This window comes from Lygodium microphyllum, chromosome 7, assembly GCF_053477565.2.
Source record: "Lygodium microphyllum isolate KBCC chromosome 7, Lygodium_microphyllum_v1.1.10, whole genome shotgun sequence".
NCBI classification, from domain to species: Eukaryota; Viridiplantae; Streptophyta; class Polypodiopsida; order Schizaeales; family Lygodiaceae; genus Lygodium; species Lygodium microphyllum.
The window spans coordinates 139,741,693-139,757,028 of NC_141141.1; the positions used below are offsets into that span (position 1 = coordinate 139,741,693).

Here is a 15,336-nt window from a genome sequence, read left to right on the forward strand (position 1 = left end):
ATTAGCAAAACCTTTTGAGAAGCAATTTTAAGCCACCTCCCTTGGTGCGCTACCTCTGCAATATCAGTCCATCTACCATCCTTAACAGACGATCTTTCATACAAATCATTGAAGTACTAGACGTGTCAACTACCTCCCTGGGTGTCATCTTCAACACTCACTACAACAAAAAGGGTTCATAGACGAGCTTGTAGATGCAATATTTGAATTGTGAAAAAAAATGTCGGGCGTGTTTATTAACGCGTTTATTTGCGCGTCTACAAAATCTCATCTAAAAGCGCGCTTATAATCAGAGTTACACGCACACTTAGACGCGCCTATAGACGCGCGTATAAACGCGCTACGTAAATATATAGTCATATTTATAAAAAAGTGGACATATTCATATTGTGTGTCTATACAAGCGTGTATCTACGCGTCTAAACCGTGTTTACTCTAAAAGTTTTTGACGTGAATAGACGCGCATTTATCCTGCAATTTAGACGCGCTGATATGCGCACAAAATAGAGGTATGAAAAAAAAACCAGAGAGCATGTGGCTTTGAAAACAAAACAATGTATGTAGCACACGAAATTTCATATATATAGATGAAATGTTTTTACATTATGAGTTCTAGTGCTTGTGACGTCATGGTCGCAAGCACTAACTAAAAGTAATACATATCAAAAATGAAAATTACAAGCCAAGGGGAGGCATGCATGCATGGGGCTCCTCTATATCTCCTCAGAAGAGGCATCATCATCGCTACCACCACCGCTGCATGTGTCGCTACTATTGCCGCCACCGCTACTACTAGTCCCCCCTTCGCTATCCTCAACTGCATCAGGGTTTGCCTACACAAAGGATTAAGGTATATAAATACCATTACAAACAATAAATTAGAGTTATCTATACTTTTCATGTAAAAAATAAAACATACCTCTTCTGGTGGTGGAATCCTCATGGCGCGATTATATTGCTCCTCCGTGATGAGTCCCTCCTCGTAGAAATGCTGCCAAGTGGATGCCCAGTTATGACCTTGATGGTAGCCTACCTCGCTAGGAGTAGGCATCCTACCAACGATATGATACTACAAAACAATTTGAACATACAACGTATTAAAACACACTACATAATGAAGTGAAACAAATTACAAAATTTAATTTAAAAAAAGAAATCAAATAATACTTACAAACTCAGCCTCCCATGACTCCCTGCCACCCGATCCATAATGCGACGATCCCATGGTTGCCATTTGGATACGTCGCTCCTCTGCATGCTGGCGACTTGTCATTTTCTCTACTACTCTCTTTTTGGCCTCTTTCCACTCCTTGCGGTGGCAATTGGGTGGTTGGCTATATTCAGGGCGCCCCTGCTCTTGTCTCCGCAATGACTCCTTGGTGCGCGTCATAAGGTGAGACCTCTTGTTATGAAGCGCGTCTCTCACCTTTGACTGTCCCCAATCATCTGAGAATCGTGAATTCTCGGGATTAGGTTATCTTTTATGTACTGCCCGTAGCACCTCTTGCCACAAACCATTCTTTTGGTGCTTGAAGGGAATCATGCAATCTTTGTATGTGGCATGCACAACACTCCTCAAGTAGGCTATCACTTCCCTCCCCTCAAAGTCATGCAAGATACCACCAACATCAGTGATAGAGTAGTACATTTGTGGAGGCTCGCCTCTCTCATTTTCCGGTGAGGGTTATCGAGAGCCACCACCTAGGCAACCCCCACAAAGCCCTTGACCTCCTCGTCCTCCCACACCACTCTCCCTCCTCCCTTGACGTGCACTACCCTCTACCTCACTTGATACACGTGCTTCTATAGATGCACATGCTTTGGCCAATCCATGTACCTCAACTGATCCCTGTGTAGGCAAAGATGTGATAGGTGTCCCAGACATCACACTGAAAACCTCATCTACAGTGGGAGGGCGACCAAGATAATTGGTCATCTCTCCCATGAATTTCTCCTTATTGAATGGGGTGCTGGAGGATCCAGGATTCCACATCTACAGAAGAAAAATCATGTTACCCTGTGCAGATAAAACATATTACATACAGCATCTATACATGCATCTCTGTGCACGTCTATACCTGCGTCTCTGTGAGTGTCTGTCAGCGCATCTCTATGGGTGTCTGTCAACGTGTCTATTTCTGCATCTATAGCTGTGTGTCTACACTGTTATCTGGACGCGCTGACAGATGCGCACAGTCGCACCATTTCTTCTCAAACTTGCTTAAAAAACAAAGCTAAAAAACCTCCATAGATGACAAGATCCAGCATGTGAAGAGAGAGAAGAGAGAGACAAACAAATAGAGAAACCAAACAAGATTGAGAGAGAGAAGAAGAACTCACCTTCTTTGCTTGTTCCAACGGGTGGCGGAGGCTAGGCTGAAAACTCCTTGTCCTCCTTCTCCCTTCCCTTGGTAAGTTGCTTCAATCTTGTTCTCTTCCTTGCTGTTTGGCTCTTGTTCTTTACTCTTTGGCTCTTCTTTTCTCCTATCCTCTTTTTACTCTTATTTCCTTGCCTCATTGTCTTCATGAAGTGATAGATAGGCAGGAGTAGTGATGTCGAGCTCGAACTGTAGAAAACACGCAAAAAACACAGGAAAGTACAGGTTTGAAAAGAAAGCCACAACTTTTTTTAAATTTTTCTATACTTGTGTGGCGCGTCTATCAGCGCGTGTAATAGCACGTGCATATGCGCAGATAATTCATCTTACACGTGCTTACAGACGCGCAACAACAATTTAAGAAATCAATGCATGCATTTAGGGAATCAATTGATCTATGTGGTGACATATATAAGAAAGCTTGAGGTTAAGAGATAATACATTGGCAAGTCAATTGGCACATATATATGTAGTGACTTACTAGACCATCCCACTTACAATTGCATATTATCCCACTTACGTATCAATAGGTGGATAAAGCAGGAATGGTTTTTAGCTAGAGAAAGTTAATGCAATGAAGGTGTACACGAAAGAGATAGAGAAAGGCATATTATCCATCAATCAATCAAAGATATGTGAGCTATAAGTGCACCTTGACATGATTGGAATAGCTTGCATATGCACAAGCCAACTGATTTACATCAATCTACTCATGCTATGAATTGGCATGCATGGCTAGGTTAAGTGCACAACATTAAATGAGACATGTGAGTGTATTGATCAGTTCTATACATGTATATATATATATATATATATATATATATATATATATATATATATTGCAAATGCACAAGTCAACCTTTGATTTATATATACATCCAATCATCATGCCCTATCCAATCACATTTGTATAGGGCATGATTGGATGTATATAGGGCATGAAATCACATATATGTAATTAGCTTTGAATGATTGGATGTATATTTGTAATACTCAGAAAGAAGTAAAGTTGGTAATGTATATCATGTCCTATGCATGTATATGCCCTATACATGTATATCATGTCGTATATACATGTATATCATGTCTGTATGATCCTATACATGTATATCATGTCCTAGCATATGATCCAGGTGTAATTATGTCGTATATACATCCAATCATGTCCTATTCAAAAAAATACTAGCTGTTAAGAGGTTTGGTCATATTCAGGTAACCTCTTGCTTGCATGATATGTTTTAAACTACTCAGAATCTTGGAAAATTTAAAAAAAAGATAGGATTCTTTGCCACCCAAGCCTATCCTACTTACTCTATTGTTGCCTGAGAGATTGTTGCAGGGGCTTCCCCCAATTATGAGGTCAATCTTTCCCACTGCATCCACAATCTCAGCCAACTTATGATCAGTAAGATCTCTAACATCATCCTCCATTTGAAATCAGCCTGTTTGGAAGGTTTTGTTCCACTAGTTGGCTATTATGTTTTTACATTTATCATTTATCTCCACAATAACAACAGCCTTCAAAATTATACCCAATTTGTGCAATGCCACTTCTTTCCCACCAAGGCTCGAGAATAAGGATAGAACTGTTAAACCTTGCGGATATAATTCTTTTAGTGGTGAAAGACTGTACGCAATAGTATTGACCTGAAATGAGTTGCCCAATGCATCATACCGATCTGAAAGGGTAGAGCAGCCTCAAGTGTGGTCACGATCATATCCAAGCACCAGCTCAATCTCATGGGGTTCAAGTGGGGCAGCTTGGCCTGGGCTGACCCAAACCAAGTTCCATATTTTGCATGCCAAGACAATCTCATGTTGAAGATAAGAAGGTATCTTTCTTTCTTTGTGGGAAGAAAATATTTTTCTAATCAATCCACATATAGTGCTAGGGGCACCCCGTGTGTTTATGCAATTCAGCTTCTCTCTCGGATCCCATGGGAGCCAATACTTCTTTATTTTCGGAAGCACCTCAAAGATTGTCATGGGAGCAGGGGGAAGGATCAACCTTCTTCCATCTACTGGAAGGTTATAAACATAACCACCTCAGGCTAAAGCATGCTGAAAAATATCTAGAGTCTGTGAACTCTGGATCTATGCCATTAAAATGTTGTTTGATGGTCTCCCACTCTGAATTGGGAACGTTCTCAACATTTTCAAAATAGAAAAAGGGAGGGCCTTCCATTAAACTATTCAATGGTTTTGGCTTGCCTTTAAAAAAGCCAGGAATTCCAAACCCCATGCCCTTTTTGAACTTGAAGGGTGGGATAGAAACTAGATGTGGACGTGATGTTTTTCCATTCATAGATTGAGTCTCGAGCCATAAAACACTCGAGTCTTCACTGGCACTTTTATCCAAGTCTAGAGTAGGAGTAATGCTGATCTTTGTTTTAAGGCCTAAGTAAGTGTACCATAGCTTAAGGGCTCTTTCATCTACCCAGTATATTTTGCTACAGACACCTCATGAGGGTCCAGCATGTCTAGTTATTTGAACACCTCGTGAGGGTCCAGCATGTCTAGTTTGATCTTTTATCTTTTACGACTAGTGCACATTATTCAATGCACTTTGGTGTGAGGGTAAACATCTTCGAACTCAACGTATAGATGAAAAGAGAAATACCCAAGATTGTGGTGCCCTTGCTCACTTCGAGGATGCCAATGGTACTTCGAGTAATTATTAACTCTATTTTTTTAATTCAATGATTCAATATGTATTCTTAATTCTATGGTTTTTATCATGCGCACACGTGCATGCTCAAGAATCAATTTCAAGTGGTTAAATAATTATTAAATTTGGTTTTTTAATTATGTGAATTGTAATTTTAGGTGGTTAAATAATTGTGCCTCTGCTGGCATGTCTATATTAGCATCTATTTGCGCGGATATATAGACGCACAATTTGCGTCTATTTACACACAGGTTTACACACACTTATAGACGCTATGATAGACGCGCCCGACTTTGCGCGTCTAACATGCACGTCTATGCCTCGTTTTTGTTGTAGTGACTCTGGTGACAATAACAGATGACGCGATCTTCATCGACAACCCCCTGAGTGATGCGAGATTTCATCCTAATAGGATGGGGATGTGAGTATGGGCTGTCCTCTATATCTATCAAAAGAGACACAAGGTGGGGTGACTGACCAGTCTTTTCCTTCAAATCAAATGAGAGGTGAGATGTGTGAATGGAGTATTGCATGCAAGAAGTGGGCTCTCAATGCACAACACACGATTTGTTCTTGTGCGCTACACCATAAGGCTCCCTGGTCTTCCTTCTTGCATTATATGCTGATAGAGGGCGGGATGCATTGTTGCACCATCAAATGCGCACAAGGCATCCACCCTCTGCCCAAGTGATTGTGAGGATTACATCAATGGGTTTTAGGAATGGGCTACCCTCGGTATCTTTCAACAGAGTGTGAGACAGAGGGTGAGCTGAGTGTGATTGGTATTTCTCCTCAATCAATTCCAAGAGGTGAGATTGAGGGATGTTACAAAAATTGGACTGAGGTATGTTCTCGTTTTCCTATGCACACATGGGATGTGTCTTGCCACCATCACAAGACACATCACCCTATTCTATACACTACACTACAAGGCTCCGTGGCCTTCTTGTTTGCACCGATGCCAAACAGGGTTGGACGCACTAATGCACCATCAACTGTGCACCCTGGCATACTCCCTCTACACCATTCCCCTTGTCGATTTTTAAATCGGGTGTAAGATCTAGGTTACCATCAATACTATCTCGAGTGATGTCAGTAATGGCTGTTCGTTCATTCCCGTCTCTGAGTGCTGCGAGCTGAGAGACTATCCTTCATCTACGATACCTACCAGACGAGCTTTATCAATCAGCTACCTCCCTGGGTGCTATTGTGTGGTCGCTGCTGCGTTGGATGTATGTTGTGAGGACACCTTGGTACCTCCTGCAAAGCCAACTGTAACACAAGACGACGTGACATCAATCATCAACTACAATCTGATGAAACGGGCCAAGTTTTTCTAACCCTATCTTTATGATTGCAAGTGTATGTAATATTTTAAGTGTGGGGACATTAGAGTCCGGTCGGTTGACGAGTTTTAGGTTATCTTGATGCATTTTACTATGTCCGTTAAGGTTTTAAGTGTGGGGACACGTCCATGTGCGTCTGATGTGCATACCCCCTTGCATATGCCTCAAGTTGATCATGCATATATGCCATGACCTATTTTTACCCTCATGGGGATCCCTTTCCCATCCCCAATCTCTAACTTTACCCTATCCTTGGGGCCGTTCCTTCCCTATTTCCCTTTATGCCTTGTTTTGACGTTTTGCATGTGAACGCATCTTATGTCCATTTTTCCTTTTTACCAACCTTTATTTCAACACACGGTTCTTGAGATATTAATTTTTGATGCATTTCGCGTAAATTCGACGGTTTCCCATGTAAACACGCTTTTATTGCTTCGAAACTGTGATTTAACAGGACAACCCTGACAACCATCTTCCCCTTGACATTTTTTGTTTTTACTCCATGTCATTTCGATGCACGGTTGGTCCGATATTAATTTTTGCAAGTTTTCGGGATATTTTCGTGCGTAATTTCCACATTTTTCTGATGTGCACATACCCTCTTTGCACCAGACTTCCAGTTTAATTTAATCACAGTGTCCAACCAACCTTTTCTCCCCTTTTTTCCATTTTTCTCCCCCCTATTTTGACTGCTGGATTTTTAGTTTTTAATTTTTCCATGTGTTTTCGAGTGTCTTTTTTGTGTTTTTCGCATGTGAACGCCTCCTAATTTCCCCGGAGCTGTGTGTTGATGTGATAGCCCTATGAATCCCTTTCCCCCGGATATTTTTTCTTTTTGTTGTCCTTCCTTCCACCAGATGGTTATGTCCGTACTAATTTTTGAGTCCATTTTCGGGTTTGATATTTTGTTTTTTCCATGTGAATGCGTTCTATCTTAGTCAAAACCGTGTTTTTGACATGGTAGGATTGTTGGGCACATTATTCTGCACATTTATCCTTCTTCTTATACTTCATTTTGACACATGTATTTTCCGAAATTAATCCCCAAATGTGTTTTCGGTCCCATTTTTTGCCTTTTTCTAATGTGCACACCCTCCTTTTGCCCCAGACATCCTGTCGTACTTTTCCATCCTTTTTTCTTCATCACTTGGCCCATTTTTACTTTTTACCACATTGCGTTTCGACGAACGGTTTGTGAGTTATTAATTTTTCTTTGTTTTGTCGTGTTTCCACGTGCCTTGCCTCGTGCGTGCACGCGTGTGTTTTTGAATTTAGGTGTCTCGAGACGTCTCGTCACGTTCACACCTTTTCGTACCCATGTCTCGATCGTGTTCAATCCCCCGTCACTGCAAATTTTTTTTCTCCCTCCCCCTTGCATATGCACGAGACGGGGGCACACTCCCCTTTTTCGGGCCTTTCTTTTCTTTCATTTTCACAAAAAAAAATTAAAAAAACACAAAAAAAATCTACAAACAAACACAATTCACAACCATACATTCATTTTACAACGAAAAACAAAAAATAAATAAATAATAAAATAAAATCACAAACAAACAAACTTCCAACCCACAACTTAATTTTACAATTAAAACAACAACAAAAACAAAAACACCAACACACACAAAACAAACCAAAAATAAAAAAACACACATAAAAAAAACAAACACATAACCACACTTCACAACATTTACAAAAAAAAAACAACATTTTAAAAAACCACAAAAAAAACCAATCGACCACAACATTAACACCAACCACTTAATTTTTTAACAAAACAAAAACAAAAAACAAAAAACCAATTTTCACTAAAAAAAGACAAACAAAAAAAATGAACAACAAAAGAAAAAAAAAGAAAAAAAGAAAAAAGAAAAAACGGTTGGCCCTTCCCCCCTCACAGCCAACCGCTTTCTCCTTCTCCTCTTCTTCTTCTTTCTTCTTCTCTTCTTCTTCTTCTTCTTCTTCTTCTTTCTCCTCCACCTCCCCTCTCCTCCTTCTCCCCTTCCTCCCTACGTCTTCTTCCTCCTGACACCTCACCTCGCCTCCCTGCCTCCCTCTTCTCGCACCTCCTATGCCCTCGCCTCCCTCCTCTGCTTGTGCCGCCCTTGCCCTTCTGCCTCCTTGGCCCTCCTCCCTGCGCCTCGCCCTTTGCCTCCTTCTCTCCCGCCACCGCCCTGTCTCCTACCTCCTCCTTCGCTTCCTGCCTCCCTCTTCTCCTGCGCCCTCTTCTCCCTCCTCAACCTTGCCCACCACCTTCCTCCTCCTCCACCCACCTTCTTTCTCCTCCACCCACCTTTCTTCTCCTCCACCACCTCCCTCCTCCACTCCCACCTCCTCCTACCACCTCTATACCCCATCTAAGCCCCCCTTCCCCCACCCCCCGTTAAGCTCCCTTTCCCCCACCCCCCGTTAAACCCTCATTCCCCACCCCTCTTAAGCTCCTCTTCGCGCGTCGCAACATCGTGTTTTTTTGAGCGGGTTACTTGTGCATAGTCGTGGCGTCTGTGGTTTTTGCGGGCATTTACGTGCGAGGACGCTTATTAGACTCGTTCGTGGGCATGCGTAGTTACTACTGTTCACACGTGATTGTTCACCTGCGCGTTCGGGTATTCATTTTTGAAATCACGCAAATAATTCCACAAATAAACAAAAAACCATAATTTAAAAAACACAAAATATTCTTAAAAATTACAAAAATTTGCTAAAACTTTTTCCCACAGTTTCAAATTTTTTCTTCATGGCAAATGCCATTAATTAGTTACAAAAATTTCCAAATTGCTTAAAATTATTCACAAAGTGATGAAAATTGATAAAAATTTCAGAAAAATACCTAAAAATCAGGGAAATTTTTTCAAATGTTTCCAAAAAATCACATTCACTTTCTTTTCTATTTTGGCATTTTTTTGAAACGAAAAATTATTAAAATATTTCTTGAAAAATATTTCTTTTGTGAGAAAATCTTATGACAATGTAATTATCATAAACACATCTTTTGAAACTTGCAAACATGATAAAAACATTTCCATCACATTGAAACATAATGATTTTCAGCCCTCATAGAGGGACAAATTGGTTTCTTAGTTATTATTTTTTAAAATTTTTTTTTAAAAAACAACACAAACCAAACCAACGAAACAAACACAAACAAACCCTCCTTTTTATTTACTATTTTTTTAAATACATAGATCAATAAAAAATAACCAAAATATAAAATAAAATATAAAAAATAGTTTTTAAAAAAAAACCAAAAAAAAAAAACCACACAAATTCCAATCCATTTATTTTGGTCATGTGTATCATTGTTTTTGTTTAGTCAAGGTGTAAGTTAGTTTTTCTTTTTCCATCCATCAGGACGACTATTGTCAGTGGACCTTTTGTCTGTTTTTGTGGATTTGTGTGGATTGCGCATTCCATTTTGGACGACGTGGTTTCAGACCTTGCGAGTGTCCACCCACACATTGCCAGGTTTCTTTCTTTTTTCCCTCTCTCACTTGCACCATAACACACCATTAATTGTAAATAAAATCCATTGACCATTGCACACACCCAATTAACAGAATGCACATCATAAAACTATAATTAAAACGAACCAGACGTTAATTATAAAAGGAACCCTGTCATTGCATGTGTACCTTTGCAACCCACTTAATTTTTGTAAATTAAACTCCATTCACAAGTGCACACCCACACGCGTTACAAACACACTAAATTGTAATTAAAATAAACCCGCCCCAAAGTCACGTCTGCATGCACTCAAGTGCCACACATCATGTAATTGTAACAATGAATTGCATCAGTAGAAACCAAGTCAAGTCAAGTTGTATCAAGTTTGAGAGGGACTGGGCTACGTTTCCGACTGACCATGCATTAACGGATTAACTTGACAATGAATTTTGTTTAATGGATTAACTAATAAAAAATGAGTCGTTAGTTTCACCCACCCACTTCACTGCACTATAGGACGTTGAACGTTATGTGGGATTTGGGATTATTAATTTGACATTGGTCCATATGGTGTTTATTCTATTTTTAGTCAAAATATTTGGTTCAATCATGATTTTTTGAGTTCGTGTCCAGGCTACGGTATGTGTGCCATTTTTGTTTTATTTTGCGTGCTTGAGACTGGGTCTCAGGTGCATGTTTGTTGCATAGCATGAAGCTTTTGGTCCCATTTGTGCATAGATCATGCCAAATTTTCCTCAGGATGTGGTTTGTTTGGGGTGGTTTGGTCCAGTGAGTCTTGTCCTTAGTCTATTTCGTATCGATTGTCTCAATGGAGGTTTTGTTTGTGGGTTTTGTAGGTTTTCTCTTTGTCGTCCTGGTTTTGTGTGTGTGGGTTTTTTGTTATAGTCTAAATGGCACCTACTTCTACCCCTCCGATTGTGGTACAACATGTTCCCCTCGCAGTCCATGATTATTCCCTCGTTTTAGAGGCAAATTGCATTCGACGTGTAGGCCTCCGCCCATTTTTTGCCCTCACATTTCCGTCTGTGGATGAGAAACTTTGTTACTCCTTCTTGGCTTCTTACAAAAACTATTGTGGTCTGGTTTATAATCGCACCTTCTGTTTATCTATAGCTAATATCAATGAAGCATTGTACTTGCCCATTTCTGCTTCATTTGTGCCCAGCGGTAACCAGTCACTCATTGCTGAAGAGATTGTTACACTGATGAAGAAGGAAACATCTACCACCTTGCTCGTTAACCAGATCATTAATAGTTCAGGGGTATCTGTTGCCTATATCTCTTCTCCCATATGGAAGCAACTATGTAAGTTCCTACAGGACCGATTTATATGGAGTAAGTCTGTATCCAAGTATCTGTCCAAAGAATTGTTCATAGCTTCTATGAATATTCTAGAGGGTGCTAAGTTCAATTGGGCAGGCTTCCTATTATCCAAAATGGACCAACATTTCCAGCGAAGTACGGAAGGGTCAAAGCAATAATGTTTCTTATGGTGCCTTATTATAGAGAATCCTAACTTTTGCACCTCCTCCTAGTAGTGTTTCAGTGCCCAATCCTGCTCCTTTACCAATGCAGCCTACATCTTCAGTTCCTTCTCCTCCGCCTATGCAATCTAATTAAAAAGATGAAGAGTCCCCTGTTATGCTTTCTCACAAGAAAGGCCTTCGCAGGATGGGTCCTTCAAATCCTCTTGTACTAGATTCCCTAGTACAAACATCCACTCCTGTTGTTTCTGGCAGTGCCCTTCCTTTATTCCTCTCCTGTACAAATCTGTTTGCAGCCCAAAAGGAAGGACGGTTAGATTTGAAGATTCCTTCATCTTTATAAACCATATTATCTAGACCTATGCTTCCACTATGTAATATATCAAATGATAAACGTAAAATTTTTTTCCCTCCTTCTCCCCCAACCGACGTCGCGCTGGAGGGGAAGGAGGACATGGAATGCAGCACGCTGGCGCCCATGTAGGTGCTGGGGCCATGCGTGCTGCCATGTAAGAGAGGGAGGATTCCCCCTCCCCTCCTATTTAAAACAAGCCATGAGGGACTGAAGGGGAGAAGGACGAAAGGGAAAAAATTAGAAGGGACTCGCTACCGCCCTGCAACTAGTGAAAGGAGAGAGGGACAAGCCGCCTCATTGCCATTCTGCCCTGATAAGGGCTGTTGAACTGCCGCCAGAGCCAGGACGGCATCATCCTGCCGTCAGTCCGTGCGGCCAACAGCTGTTGGCCATCACCGTCACGGCGTCAATCTCCCTCTCCTGGCCACGTGTGAAGCTTAGAAGCTTCTAAGGGGGCTAGATAAGCCCCCTTTGACCCTTCACCTTTTCCCTTGGCTTGGAACTTACCCCCGCGTGTTAAAAGTCATTAAGCCTTTATAAGTCTTTTTTTTCCCCCCTGCGTGCTTAAAGCCTTAAGACCCTTTCTCCCTTAAGCCCCCTTCCCATGGATGGAACCCCCCCCAAAAAAGAGCTAAGGCTTAAAAAGTCTTATTACCTTTCCCCCGTGCTTAAATTCATAAGCCCCCCCTTCTTGTGCCTTTTGAAACCCCCTTTCACTCTTCACCTTTCCCCTTGGCTTGGAACTTACCCCCCGGTGTCCAAAAATCCCTTCAAGATCCCCTTTCCTATACCCTTTCACTCCCGTGTCCAAAGATCTCCCAAGGCCCCCTTCATATGCTTTTGAAACCACACTCACACACACCCTTTTCAATGTGTATATACCCCTATAGGGCCTTTTCTTTAGGCTCTATAAACCTTTCCCTCCCGAAGAAACTAAAACCTTAAAGGTCTTATTATCCCCTCCTCGTGGTTAATCCCTTAATGGTTCCTTGCCTTTCCAAAATACCCTTGGGACTTGGTTTCTCCCTACTCGAAAAAGAGAAGAAGAGTATTGACGTGCAAGGGAGTGATGGTGGAATTCTGAAAAGGAGTGTAAAGCTGCTTCCACATTCGAAGGACTACAACTGCGATGCCTCCTAAGAAAGTTCAAGGAGTAGCTGCGGGAGGGTCATCTCCCGGTATCCATGTGGATATCTCACCCCAAACCCAAGTTTTTCCTTCTTAATTTATATCGGTTTTAATTCAATCGTGCAAGATGAATTGTTAGGGATAAGATATATTTTGTCCTAGTTATCTACGACGAAGGAATTTAGTTTAATTGAACATGCAAAATAAATAAAGCATAAACATAGTTTTCCTTCAAATTGCATTATGCATTGAAACGAATTATGAGCAAGATTATTTACCCACTAAAGTAGTATACTTTGGTTAAGTCTAGAAGGTATAAATTGTATCTTGCACTATTAACCCCTATTCTTTTTACAACGAATCATCATGGAAGGTGCGAATCATGAAAGGTTTCTTATGATGCTTAAACTCTAGGAAGTTATCATTGCTAACTGCATAACTTAGCAAGGGGAAGATTGCTTATTTGGCATGAGTTTTATTCGAAAGGAAAAAGGGAGATTAATTGAATTTACCTAACCTCAAATCAATAAAGTTTAGGATTGAAAAATCAATTGACACATAGATAACAAATCGTGCGGAGGTGATCTCGATATTACCTTCTAAAAGTTAACCAAATTAATAGAAATACTTATGTTGTGAAATATTCATTGGGAATGAATTAAAATCCGAGAAACGTTTATACCTTAAATACTTGGCCACATTCCTTGATTGTAGGGTCAGTAAATTGTAAACATAAAAGAAATTAGGGTTTGTCCCTGAGTTTCTTAAAAGAAAATAATAAAGCCAGAAAACCCTAGGTAACAACATCAGCTTAAAGAAACTGAAACGGATTGTTTCGCAACTCCATTATCGCATAGTACGATACAGGACTTGCGTGGCAAGTACGAAGTCATATGGTCTTGTGATTGATTCACAAGAAGAAAGGCTAAATTCCCACAACAAGGATGGCGGATCCTTACGCAAGTTATCTTGCAAGAGGATGTATACTTTGATATCCTTGTAAGTAAGGAAGGTTAAAAACCGGAAACTGAAGTATCCAATGAACTTTAGGGTTTGACCAAGTTGGGTTAATTAGGGTACGCCCTAACCCAGAATATAAGGGATCTTGCCAAGCTGCAAGACACCCCGGATCGAGTGCTGGATACATTCGAAAGGAAAGATTCCTTCCTTAGCAGTTTACCAACAACAAAATCAATCAATGGAAATGTTTGTGCTTGCTAGAGAGTTTTAGAGCACTGTTTGACTTGTTTGACCAATGAGTTATAAAATAAATAAGTATCTATACTTCAGGTTGAAGGCCTGAAGGGAGTGGCAGCTTCAATTACCCTCGACTGCCTACCTTACCCTAACCAAGGGGGTTGTTGACCGCGTCGGGAACGTGGACCGAACCCATCGCGAGAGGTCTCTTCGTTGAACAGTACTTGGAGCTGGAGGACACTTGGGTGCTAGGGGGGGCTCTGGTCGTAAATCCCTCACCTTCCGGGTCCTACACAAGAGGCTAACGTGACTCGGGATTGGATCTTGAGGCCTGCATACTATTCTACGGGCGGAAACTTGGAATAGTAATCCCTGTGGATTGCTGGATAGCCTTCGGGCAGATTATGGACAAGCCTACGGGCGGAACTCCTTGTATTTCAAAGATAAATATGATGATATGTTAATAAAGAACTTGTCTGATATTGTTTTCTATGTCACATGATAAGATTACGTGAAGAAACCAGTGCTTAACGGATTAATTAAAGAAGCTGATTGTTACATGTCCAATTAATGTGTCAGATAATTACATAACTAAAACAACCCGAGGAAAGTGCGGAGGATGTGCCATGGGTCCATCCTATGGTTGGGTGGTCCCGATTGGCCGAGAACTTTTCTCAAATCTCGAAGAACAGCGCGATGATTGTCAAAGGACACGAACAACGAAAGCGTTGACCTAGAGTTATGTCTTAACCGATTTACGCCGTTTTAGGGGAACGGAATGTGACTATGCCTTATGGCAAAGAGGTTAAGCTTTGCATCCCTCTCGTTTCCCATTCTCCTTGAACCAAGTGCAGCGTGAATCCGCTTTGGACCTGGCGTTCTGCATAAAGTAGTTCGCTTGGGTCCGACGCTAGTTGCTGTTAGGAAATGACTAATTAGGAAAATCCTAATTCAGGTCGATCCTAAGTGGGAATGGGCAGAATACTTCCGCTACGTGGCAGACGTGGAAAGCCCTAGATCGCAAATCCCGTAACATTCCATGGAAGTGCGGGGCGGAGCTTTCTAGACATCCTTTCCGATGGACTGCTAAGACGTGTCCTGGATGATACTAGTGGACACGTTACAGTTGGTATCAGAGCCAACCAACAACGGAATTGTTTTTATAAAATCTCAATGAAATGATGTAAAGCCATTGTTGCTGTCCAAACATTTCCTTACCTTCAATGCTGTCTTGCAGAATTACGAAGCGTGGAACAAGTTTTTGGTATTTCAAGTCATGTTTATGACTGCAATGCATTCTCTGCTTTATAGACAATGG

At 41.1% G+C, this 15,336-nt stretch overlaps 1 pseudogene; it reads right to left on the minus strand.

Annotated features, from left to right (window-relative positions):
- Positions 1-3,560: 3,560 nt before the first annotated feature.
- Positions 3,561-4,364, minus strand: LOC148034022 (DNA (cytosine-5)-methyltransferase DRM1 pseudogene; annotated as a pseudogene).
- Positions 4,365-15,336: the final 10,972 nt, after the last annotated feature.